Below are 11,905 nucleotides of genomic sequence, written 5' to 3'. Positions count from 1 at the left end.
TCTTCAATAGCCACCAAATATCTATAATAGTAATCTTATTATGAATCGAGCTAATATTATTGCATGAAAACACTTGATACTCGATAAAACTATATACATTTTTAATAACATTAACCAAGAAAAATACATTTCTAAAAAAGTAATAAATAACTTGATTCTATTAAAATAAATTCTCTAAAAATAAAAACATTTATGAACAAGACTACAAAAACCAAAATATTGTACATAGACAAACATATTATTATCTTACATAAAAAGACATTATTATTAGTAATAATTAAAAAATATACCACACATACACTAGATTTTCCTTCGGAAGTATAGAGTTACATGTGATACCTAAATTCAATGCAAGATTACCTTATTATTAATAATAATTAAAAAGCATATCACATACACTAGATTTTCATATAACCACACTAGATTTTCCTTCCGATGTGATACCTAAATTCACATGCAAGATTAGGGTAAGAGTCCACCAAGAAAAAAGAATTCACATGCAAAATAACAAAGATTTCAAATTTCTTTCCGCCTAAGCAAAATAACTCTGCCCCTTTGCGTGTGAAGAAATCTGAGTAGTTACATCAGTAAACAGGGCAAAAAATTATCCCTCGTAATCCCCGCGCGGTGTACTGACATACAAGGTTTTGGGTGGTACATTTATTAATGCACTGGCGAATGGGAAATGATAATTCCTCGAAGTAACTGGCTTTATATAGAATGATAATTATTGAAATTTTATCTTTAACATCGATATTAAAATAAATTATTAGTATATAAACTTTTATCCTTTTATTTTAGTTTTAGAATATATTTTATTAATATAAACACTAATTTTTTACATAAGATAGTTGAGACTATATTTAAATAATTAATATATAATTTAATGTTATTTTTTAAATATTGTTGTTATGAAATTTTCGGGTGGCAGGGTGGTGGCCCACCACCTCATTTATGATTTTTGTTTTTGATATTTATAATGAGGGGGTTGTTTTTAAATTTTTAGAAAATAATGGTCATTGGGAAAATTAACAAGGCCACAATTTTGACCGATTCCGGCAGCTAGGTTTATGCCTCGGGGTCAGCCAAATTGTAGGACACTTAAGCCTGGCCCACACCCCAACATTGACCAAAACCTTGACTTGCCTGTTCTCCCTCATATGAGCTTAGATTGACGAACCATTCACACCTTCGCAATCAAGATGACGAGATCTATGCTCTGGTCTTGGGTCAAAGTCATTCTGAGCACTTTGATTTTCAAGCATTCATAAGCCCTCTTTGTCCTGTGTGTCTCTCTGGAGCCATCTGGATCACTCCTTCATGCTTTTGACGTCATTCTTTTCTATCAACATTTCCCAACATTTTCGGGTTCTTAGTGTGTTGCAAGCCCACATGCAAGTTAGAAATTTTTAAAAATTTGGATAATACTACAATTCAGAAGATAGTTTTAGCAACTTGGATCAAAATATCCAAGTTACTTATGGCTCCTTTCTTTATCATGGAGATGGAAGACGTTGGATTCTTCATTAACATCATTGTCTTTAAACCCTTGTTTTTTGTTCGAGTACTTTATTTGTCTTATTTATCCTAGAGTTTTTGGGATACCAATAATACATTCACTTTAGTATTTGATGATTGTTTTCTTTGAGATTCTCATTTTCCCCTTTTACATATTTCTCTAGGATTTCTAATTGAGTTATTTCTTCTTTTAATTTTATAATATTATCTTTATCCCTAGAAAAAGTTAAATCATTATTATGTATAGGATTGTGAACAGTAGGTGTTGGAATATCACTGTTGAAAGTACAATCAAGAGCAGTAGAGGTATCCTTCACTTTTTATTGCTTCTTGATCCAAAAAATTAAAAAAATAGATATGTTTCTAAATTAAATTGATCGTTAGACTTTAGGAGATGGATCCTCTACCTCTTCCTCTTGTGCTTCTTGAACCAGACTATCAAAATAATAATAGATATGTTGCTAAGTTTCATAGACCTTTGACCCTTTTCCTTTAGGATTTGTCGCTAATCTTTCTAATTCTTTTAGCTCCGCAACTTTCAAATTCTCAAATGAAACAATATTGTCTACTTTTTTCATGCTTCATGTGATGCTTCTACATTTGTTTTGTCTTCTGGTATCTTCATTCCTTACAGAATCTTCCTTTTAATGCTCTTTTACTTCAATTTAAATATCACAGTGGTTTTTTTGTAGTTTCTCGTGGATTCTTCGTAATTGTTTTTCTCACCTTTCTTTTTGGTTCTAGCATGATCTTTTTCATTCTTCTTCCTTTCATATCTTATTTTCAACAATTATCCTTTCTGAAGTAGCATTGATTTTATGGTATCTCCTATTTTAGTAGAATCTTCGTCTTCCAGTATCATCATAGACTCTAGTCTTAAAATTTCTTTTGTCTCTATGATTTCAGTGTCCTCTCTCTACTAGAGTTTCTTTGATTTCTTTATTTTCTTCTTGAGGGTAAGGGTTTGAAAAAACCCTACCTCTTCTTCCTTTTCTCTTTAGACAAATATTTTTTTCTTCTAATGCCTCAATAAAATAATTTATTACTAAACAAGGATCCTAATTGTCACTTCTTAATTTTTTCCCCAACAAGAATTTTGATTAACCCAAACTAATATAAGGCTTTGTTAAGATTCCTAGAATTATTCTAGATATTAAATGCCATTATTCTAGGGTTACTGATCAACTAGTAGGCTAAAATTATCTCCTTCTGCTTTAGAAAATGCATCAAAATCCTAATATGGTAGAAAAAAATAGTTTCATGCCTACCTTCATAACTAATAAATTTGTAGAGAATGAATAATCACTCCTTTGACATTGTTACACTATATAGAAAGTATCCTCTAATTCTATCTTAGAATTTGTCAACACCATTAAATGAATTAGAGCTTACAAAGGAGAAAACTATGCAACACAAAATCAACGAACTTTTTTACATAATGTGTTCCATTGGACGATATCAGTAGCCTTAAATCTCTCAATATCGCTCCCATTGCTTACAAATTGATCCTATAGCTAATCATAAATTGCAATAAGCCTATATGAACTATTTGGAATATTTGATTTATTTAGTTCGCTATGTAAATGGATTTACTTCGAGTTTGTGCACATTAAATAGGACTTATATCCATTAGCAATTTTACAGGCATATCAGGAAGCCCATTTGAGGAGTAATGTAGTCTACCTACTCCATTAACGTTGATATATGCATCAATAAAACATTGAACCACCACCCTTAATTCCATTGCATGAGATATATAATATTGTGACCTTATTATCACTCTGAAATCATTTCCTGCATAAATATGGCATTTATAGGTTTCAGTTGAGGTTCCAGTTTTAGTTGGGTGACCAATTTTGTGAAATTCATTTATTATGGCTTCAATGCTAGAAACGATTACTAAGACATTCACGCACCATTTTTAATAGTTCTAATAGTGCTTTTGTTAATACCCAAATTCTTGAGGACAAGGCATAAGGCCTAAATCACAAACTCAATGTTAAGCACCTGTAATACTTTATTAGGCCCAAAGGCCCCAATACTGTTAACCTTAGAAGCCTTCACAAAACTAAGCCCTTCGTGCACTTTTTGTAAATTGACAAAAAGAGTTAATCTACAGGAATGTTTGTTTTGCATGGTCCATTTATTAGCCATACCTATCATAGAACATTGCATACTTATTTATAGTTTTACATTAGGCTCAACTCAAACAAACAACCTACTTTTACCATGGGCAATTCCTAATGTTATGGGTAAAAATCCCCAAAAAACTATCCTAAAGTATTTCATGTTTAGGGGTTGCTTTTCAGTTGACATTAATGTGTCCGATATCTATTGAAGCCTGGTCTTCAAGATAGAAATCGTGAAAATCGTGGGTTCATGTCATTTCTCCAACAAAGATTGTTGGAAATATTATTTTAATTAATGTGAAAGACATGGGAAGACTATAGATGTTGAAGATAAAGATTGTTGGAAATATTGTTGTTGACTTTTGACACCTAGATTGGATATCTTATCTTTGAATTCATTTTTACTCTATATACCTAGTTTAATGGGAGCATAGGATATATGGTTCAAATCATTATTCTTGGACATTTCCAAAGATATATGTTGATATATGTTGCTTGTGCTAACTCCAACACAATGAGGAGATATGAAATAAGATTATGTCAAGTTGACTAAGCCATGTAGTATGAGTTAGCTCACCCAATTTTACAAGTAGGGGGGACTTGAGTATAATTGAAAAAAATCTAAGCTCAAAGCGATTCAAAGTGTGCAAAAGAACCTAGGGAATACTATTGACATTTTAAAAGTGAAGCAAAAAATTGGTTTAGGAAGTGAATGAGTCATTTTTCCATTTTGTGATGTTTTAGACAACGAAAATTTGAGGAGATAAAATAAGATATTCATGTTACATGAGGTAAAACTTTTATCCATTGATTTTCTATACTTTCCAAGATATGCCCTATGGAAGCTTTCCTAACTCATTAGTCCATTATACCTTTTGATATATGCCCTATTTATGCACATGACAAGCTTTATAATATTATTAGAAAAAATGGGTACATGGTGCGAGGTAAAACAGGTACATTATGTATGGAAAAGTGAGTGTTTACTTTGAGAATGATCAATCTCTCTTTTATCTCTCGCATCCCAAGCCCAAAATCAATAAGTAATATCTTGTACAACATTAATGCTTCGAGATACATTTCTAAGGCATAGTTAAGATTCTTTAGAAATTTATGGAGAAGGTATCACGATTCTAGTTATAATTAGATCTATGAATTAGGGATTTGTCTCTAGCAACCAGATTAACATATATCTTTACATTTGCTGAGAGATAAAGTGAACAATCTATAATCTCAATTAGGGTAGCATACTTTGTGATCTTCATGAGTAATTTATTTTAACTTTGTGGTTTTATAGATCTTGGAAAGCTCTTTTTTTTTTGTAAGCTAAGATGGTGCTCATTCTATAACTTGATCAAACAGAACATTACAGCATTCATAAAACAGTTTCTGCCCGCCCTCTAGGGGAAACCGGGACATAGTTCCACCTATAGTTCTTAATAGCAGCCCAAAAAAAGTAGGTCCACAGTCTGATAGTCTTTGCTAGATAAACTATGCAATCCTGTAACTTACTAAAACTATTGCTAAAACTACTGCTCTGTATTACATGCTTTTTCCTATCTTTGACAAATACAAAGCAATAACCAAAAAAATTGTTGCAAGTTCTAAACATATCTCGTATCAGTCATTGTCTCCCTCAGGTTGCTGGTTCGCTGCTTCCGCACGTTCTGGCTGGTCCCGAATCAGCATTTGCTGGATAGCATCCAGTTTCTCCTCCTGTTTCATCATGGCCTCCTCCTGTTTCATCATGGCTATACGAAGGAAGCTCAGTTCACGGCGAATGTCTGGATCCCCCTTAGCTAAATTAACCATTTCTTTCGCCACTTGTGTCAACGCCTTAGCCATAATCCCCTTCATCACCCAGTAGATGTGAAGGGACTGTTTAAATAAGGACATACGCCCTCTGGTTTGTCCCGGGTCATGGAGGAGAAAAGTCCAATCTTCCATTTCCTCGTCGGATTGTTCCTGAAGCGCTTCCTCTTCAAGCCGCTGCATGACCTTGCGCACTGCCTGGTTGGAGTAACGGAGGAATGCCTGCTCGGCCCTTCGAACGCGGTGGTTAACCGTCTCCTTCGGTTTTCTGTTTTTCCCCTGACCACGCCTGGAAGTCTCCCCTTCCTCCTTCTCGTGCCCCTTCCGGCCTCTGACTCTCTTGCCATCCCGGTCCTTTTCCTTGTCAGGTGTAGCACTGCGCTTCCTCAAACCGTAGCGACGGATCTTCATGTCCCGAGAACCAGAATGGTCCGCCTTCACCTGCTCGTTTCCTTCCTCAGCCAGGTGCTCATGGTGGCACCCACGATCCCTTACTGCGCCCGGGGTCACGTCTTCTTCCGAGTCATCCTCTACCTCCCACACTGAGAATGGAGGTTCCTTCTGCATAAGATTTTTGCCCTTTCGATTACTATTCTCCTCCCCTACACCCTGATGTTCCGTCGCTTGCCTCAGCTTCTGTCTGGTTTCCATAATGCCCGAGGGTCTGATACTCCTCGTTCTCTGATTGCCAAGACTGGTCGTTGTTCTCTTATGCCGTTCAATGGAACCCTCAACTCTTACCCAGATTATGAGCTCGCTCAATGCCCTCATAATCGACCCTCTTTGATTATATAGCAAATTCCTTGCCTCGGAGAAACAGCAATGACCGGTTTTCGAATGCCGCCGGTCACTCTCCGGTGAACCACTCCTCCCAACCATCTTATCATTATTCATTCCCTCTGATGTGAAGTCAGGCAAACTGCCACCATCTCCATTCATAGTTCGGACATTAATAATCTTTCGTTGTGTGTACTTATGCCTAACCGCTCCTTCCGCCACCGCTGTACTGTCACCAAAATCCCGATCCTTCATCCTGCTGCCTGCTATGATGATTTTAACGAATCCCGATTGCACCATATTCTTACAATGGGGTCTCCACGACGCCCAGATCTTGGAAAGCTCTTAATCATAAACTTCTTAGACTAAATAGAAAGCAATGATCCAATCATAAAATATTTGCACGTTAGTACAGCCCTATAAGCCAAGTAGGATTTCTTAAGATACTCTATAACGTTTTGATAGAATTATCACCATTAGTTTCCATTGCAATTTCATTTTTTATGTAAAATATTCAAGAAACATTACTTCCACTATTAAGGATAATATGATATGCTCAAGATATAAATCCAAGAGGTAGTGTTTATGAACTATATTTATCTACTAAATAAATCCCTAACATGTATATAAGCATGGTATTTATGTTTCTCATAGTGTGTTTTTAATTGGGGAGTTAACAAAAAATATTTTTCATCATTCCCAAGGTAGCCTCGTCTATAGTCTCATCATCATCATATTCTAGTGGTGAGCTCCAGTATTGTAGCAATAATGCTACAACTCCTGGGGCTTCCTGTCTCTTAATTTTATCAACCCGGTAGTTCGTACAAACTTGGAAGCGACGGTGCTATATGCACAAGTACTAGCTCTTGTCGCAGCTGTCACTTGGTCAGCTGGCACAAGTCCGCTAGGGCTCAAGCCAACTTCTATAGGCTCTCAGAACAAGCTTGCTAATTGATGGACGAAAGCTAATCTCAAAGGAAAGCTACTCTACTTGACAAAATGAACTGAAAGCAAATCAAAGCATGTAAACCTAGGAAACCCTAATCTAACTAGTCTAACCTCTATAATGCAAAGAATGTGAATGAAACTTCTACCAATGCTGCTGTTACCTCTAATAAGTGCAAATGCATGGATCTAAACTACTTGCATCATAAAAGACATGTTTTTGTATTTTTCCTTTAAGTGTGTGGAATGATTGTGATCTTGTGCTAACTAGGGTTTGGTTGTGCAGATGGGATGGAGAAGGAAGGAAAGCGTGGGACAGGTTGGGGAGGCTAGGAGAGGTCCCTAGGGATCCTTAGCATCCATCCACAGAGGTTCCTCATGTTCAGAAGCTCAGCAACCGAGTGAGTGGCCTCCTACAGGATGTCTGCAGGGGATCCTACAGGATACTCTGGTTTCTACAGGATGTTCTGTAATTCTTCTACAGGATGTTTACGAATTGGGTTTTTGAGGATGGATGGTTGATGTAAGATGCATGGATGGTTATGGAGGTAGGATGGGGGTCTGAAGTGACCTAGGAACTGATGGATGGAGTGGTGAGATGATGTGGAAGGCTGACTTGGCTTGAAGGTAGTTGAGACAACAATGGAGAAGAAGGTAAGGTTACTTGGCAAAAGAGAAGATGGGAGATGAGGGAACAGACTTGGTGATGGAGGAGCTGATCTGAACGAGGCTCAAATGAACGAGGAGGTGATGAAGATGCCCTGCATAGTGTTTACTTGAAACAAATCAATGAATTCTTGCAAACAAACCAAGTCCTAGCTAACTCAATCCAACTATCAATGAAATGACTAAACAGCAGCTTTGTTTGCAAAGAGAACCATATATATCACGTGAGAAAGAACATGCCAACAGGTCTAAATGCATAACAAACTCCTACCAATCTATTATAAACATGAAAAGCTACTTGAACCATCAAAAGAAACCTAAGTAACAAAGCACGAATTAAGTCTAAAGAGCAGATTTTATTTCAAGAACGCAGCAAACACATAAAGATAAACAAGGGAGGTACTGGGCGCTTGAGATGGGCCCAACCCCAAGAACTACAGCCTCCCAAGAACGATTTAGAGCTGGTGCAAAGCTAGATCCATCTTTATTAATCAAGAAATGAAAAATACATCAAAACTGTCCATAAGGAGAGCTTGAGAATGAGCTGAAAGCAAAGCTAATCCATGGCCTAAAAATCGAACTACAAGCTAGCTAACTAATGGCTAAAACAAAATGACTAACTAGCTAAACGAATTGACTACCAACTAGCTACCAAAAATGACCAACCACTAGCTAACCAAAATGAGGCCCCAAGCCTTCTTATTTATACAATTTGAGGACCCAACAGTCCTCCTAAAAGTTAGGGACTTGGCTGCCCAAGACTTGGAGTTAACAGTAGTCCAACTTGACTTGCTTGGCTGCCCTTGAGCTCATTGATTTGGTGGCCTTTGAACTCCGAGCTGATGGTGGAGAATTCGAGGTAAGGGTCCATAAATGAGGGGGACACCTTCCTACAAATCCTCTAGCTTGTTCTCCCACGAATTTGGCTGCCAAGTGCTCATTAAGACCTTCAATTTTGTCTCCAAGTTGACCAACAAGGCTACACAAAGCACCCATTAGACTTTTTGGCATAATGACTAACCAAATTCACTCTATTAACATAAAAATAATCAAAAACATGCAATAAACAAATGAGAATGGTGGACTAAGCCAAATTAGGAGGTTGAATGAGCCCAAATAATTGTACATTTTTGGGGCTCATCATCACCCCCCTACTGAAAGTGTTGCTCATCCTCTGAGCAACCAAATATCTCCCCTTGTCTTTGATGGCCCTGGTGACGTCCTTGGCTAGCATCTTGGCCGATTTCTCCTTTGGCTTCCCTCTTTTCACTTTCCTGTAGAAACTGTTCTGTCTTCCTGTAGAAACAGTCTGCTAGCTTCCTGTAGAAACAGTCTGCTAGCTTCAATGAACTGCCCGAGAATAGATATTGCATGCCGAAGCTGGATGGGAATCACTGTTTTTCCATTGGTTAATCCTTGATTCACGTTTCTGTTCCTGACATGACAATACTTTCCGACTGTGGCAGCTTTCTTTGCTTCATAAAATGCTTACTGCAATAGCAAATATAATAACAGATTTGTATCCCACAGCCAACCCAAATATAACATTAGTTGCTGCTTCCAGTCCTGCATGAATCGGCCTTGGACAGGGTTGTAAGCATTACTAGTGTAGTATTCAGTGACAAAACCAATAATAAGGCCAGACCACAAACCAATAGCACCACAGAAGAAAAGCTCCCAGTTCTTTACAACCTTCTGGGCACCAAAATTGAAGATAGTGAAGGATGAAGGCAATGCACCTAGGCTTACAGCAGCAGTGCCAATAGTCATCACTACTATGGAGATAATACGTTGCTTTTTCAATGCAGGCTCAATTTCCTTCACAGCCTTGATCTCAAATATGTTAGTTGCAAACAGAGTTGTGATTAAGCAAGTAATGATACCCATTGAACTAATAAGCAAGGGATAACACATGGCAGTAAGATCATGAGAGTTTTCAAATGATGATATGGATGCAACAACCAGAGCTGCACAGGAAGATTCAGTCATAGGACCCAAATAGATCTGATCCCATACCAGCGATATCTCCAACATTGTCACTAACATTATCAGCAATGACAGCTGGGTTGCGTGGATCGTCTTCAGGAATGTTCCTCTCAACCTTGCCAACAAGATCAACACCTACATCTGCTGCTTTGGTGCAAATACCACCACCTACGCTGCCAAACAGAGCCATGGAAGAACCACCGAGACCATATTTGAAGATGTTGAAATAAGTTTTGCTAGCCATTTCACATATTTTTCTCTAAGATGTTCTGCTAATTTTCGTTTATCTCCATCTGAATTTGAATACACTTCGAGTGAATCATGATCATTGCAACAATTTCGGAGAGAAATAAAACAATCATCAAATGAGTTGATGATAGAGAACCAATTAACTAATTGTGCACACTTTAGTTGAGGACGTGGAAAGTGTCGATGAACAGCAGTTCATGAGTTTCAGCCAAGCCGTCTTCAATTTCTCCGTGATTTGTGATGAGGTGGAAAAAACATGTGCGCTAGATTTTTCAAACTGCAGTGATACATGTCTTCTTCTCTCCGTTAATTAATTGACATCCTGTTCACTGGAGTTCAACTACCATTAACTGTGTTTATTTTTTTTAATTTTCACGTGAATGGCCGATCATGCTGCGTGATTTTTTCCTTGAGCGCTAGAGAAGACAATCGGTTGAGCCTCACTATTTCGTGGCTTAATCTCACCATTTCATTCATTCATGCAGTTTCCAAATTAATTTTATGCAATAGAAGAATGGGTTTGTCACATACCTCGAAGTTGAATGGCAGCCGTGAGCTACTGTGGGCTGTCATTGCTGTATGCATTTGATTTTATGGTTGCATGATGGTTGGGCTGCTAATCCATGGCTGGTTTTCTTGTACAGGTGTCCTCTAGCCAGATGCATGCAACAAGAATTCATTTCCACGTTCAGATCTGCATCCTGAACCTGCTGCCATTGAATTTTCACAGGACCAGAACTTCTTTTTTCCATTTCTCCCAAACGGCAAACCAGATTGAGCTGAAACTTGGTGGGCATGTTCCTACCATCATGATGCATCTCCCATAGCAAATTCGTGATCAATGGATGCACGGATTTCGAGAAAAGTGGAAAATGACTGAAGATTTCAGAGCTCGATTTCTCGGAAACCATGCATCGGAATTCGCTGAAACTGCTTGAGTAGGCTACTATCACCCACATGCATCTCCCCATGAAACAGGTTTTGAAACGGATGCACGGTTATGGAGGAAATGAAAAAATGGCTGATGGTTATGGAGGCTGATTTCTTGGAAACCGTGCACCGGAATTGCATGAAACTGCTCAGGCATGTTGTCATCGACCTTGTACAATCCCCCATAGAAAGGTTTGTCAAATGGATGCATGGTTCTCAAGTTATGGCAAAAACAAATTCTGCTCTATGTGTTTTTGGCTTCAAGGCATTTTGCATGTGCTTGCATGGGATGACAAAATGAATTTTGGTTGTGATGCAGGTATGGAGATGATGGAGGAGGAGTTGGAAGATTGCAGGAGGACTTCTGAACCTTTGAGGAAGCTACCATGCTCGCCAAACCCTTTTTTGAAATGCATGTCTAGTTTCCCACAATTTCTACAGGAAGATCCTGTAGAAGCACAATGAGAAGCACAAGGAGGTGGACGAATGATGGAGAAAGGCAAGGGATGGACACACAAGTGCTTGTAGGCCTGATCAACAGATTCCCACCATTAGATTCACTTTTGAGATTGAATTTGGCTCGTCCAAAGGTTCTACAGGATGTTTCCTGTAGAAGTACAGAGCATCCTGTAGAAAACACAGTTTTGAGGAAAGAAGCATAATGACATGAAAAGAATGATGGAAAAGGGGTGAGGAGTGGAAACATAGATGAGTGTAGGCCTCATGGACATATTCCAAGCCTTCAGGTCCTCTTTGGAGATCAATTTGGCTTTTTTTGTAAGCTTCCTGTAGAAGATACGAAACTTCCTGTAGAAGGCACAAAAACTCCTTTGTCTTTGATTTGAGTGCTCCTCCTATCATGCAACGTCCTCCTTTAACCTGAAATGTCATTG

The 11,905-nt window shown here is 38.0% G+C and overlaps 1 pseudogene; it reads right to left on the bottom strand.

Annotated features, from left to right (window-relative positions):
- Positions 1-9,324: 9,324 nt before the first annotated feature.
- On the bottom strand, positions 9,325-10,077 carry LOC149213184 (pyrophosphate-energized vacuolar membrane proton pump 1 pseudogene; annotated as a pseudogene).
- Positions 10,078-11,905: the final 1,828 nt, after the last annotated feature.

This window comes from Pinus tabuliformis, chromosome 1_1 (genome assembly GCF_031772625.1).
Source record: "Pinus tabuliformis cultivar Carrire ecotype Pingquan chromosome 1_1, CPIR1, whole genome shotgun sequence".
Taxonomy (NCBI): Eukaryota; Viridiplantae; Streptophyta; class Pinopsida; order Pinales; family Pinaceae; genus Pinus; species Pinus tabuliformis.
This window is presented reverse-complemented; position numbering and strand designations above follow the sequence as displayed.